Source organism: Tigriopus californicus, chromosome 9 (assembly GCF_007210705.1).
Source record: "Tigriopus californicus strain San Diego chromosome 9, Tcal_SD_v2.1, whole genome shotgun sequence".
Taxonomy (NCBI): domain Eukaryota; kingdom Metazoa; phylum Arthropoda; class Copepoda; order Harpacticoida; family Harpacticidae; genus Tigriopus; species Tigriopus californicus.
Window position 1 is genome coordinate 12,926,088 of NC_081448.1, and position 623 is coordinate 12,926,710.

Genomic DNA, 623 nt, shown 5'->3' on the forward strand with positions numbered 1-623 from the left:
ACAATGGGCCGAGTTGATCCAGTAGAAACATCGCACAAGACCGTCACAACACCAACTTCTTTCATTTCGACCTCTAGGCCACAAACTGCACCTGACAGAGCCTAAACAGTGGGGTCCGCTGCTTGAGCGTTCCAAAACTCTAACCAATCAATGGCTGAGCCTGTGATGGAGTTGATCCGAGAGAGAGCGTCAGCCACATAATTCGACTTCCCATCAACATATCTAATATCAGTGGTGTACTCAGAAATTATAGTGAAATAACGAGACTGACGATCATTCCAAGACAGGCCTTTGGAATTCACTGTTGAGGTAAGGGGACGATGATCCGTAAAGACGGTGAATGAAGTACCCTCCACAAAATGTCGGAAATGAAAGATTGAGTTTTTTAAGGCCAGCAGCTCTCAGTCAAAGGCGCTGCATTTCATCTCGGCCTTCGACAAAACCCGAGAGTAATGGTTCCCACCCATCAGCAACCTATTGCTCCAGGACGGCGCCTAAACCAGAACTGGAAGCCTCACAGGTAACGGCTAGAGGCAGGTCAGATTTGGGGAAAGCAAGCAAAGCGCGACGGCATGGAGCATCTTTCAAGATCTCCATAGCTTGCTGATGTCCAAGAGTCCACA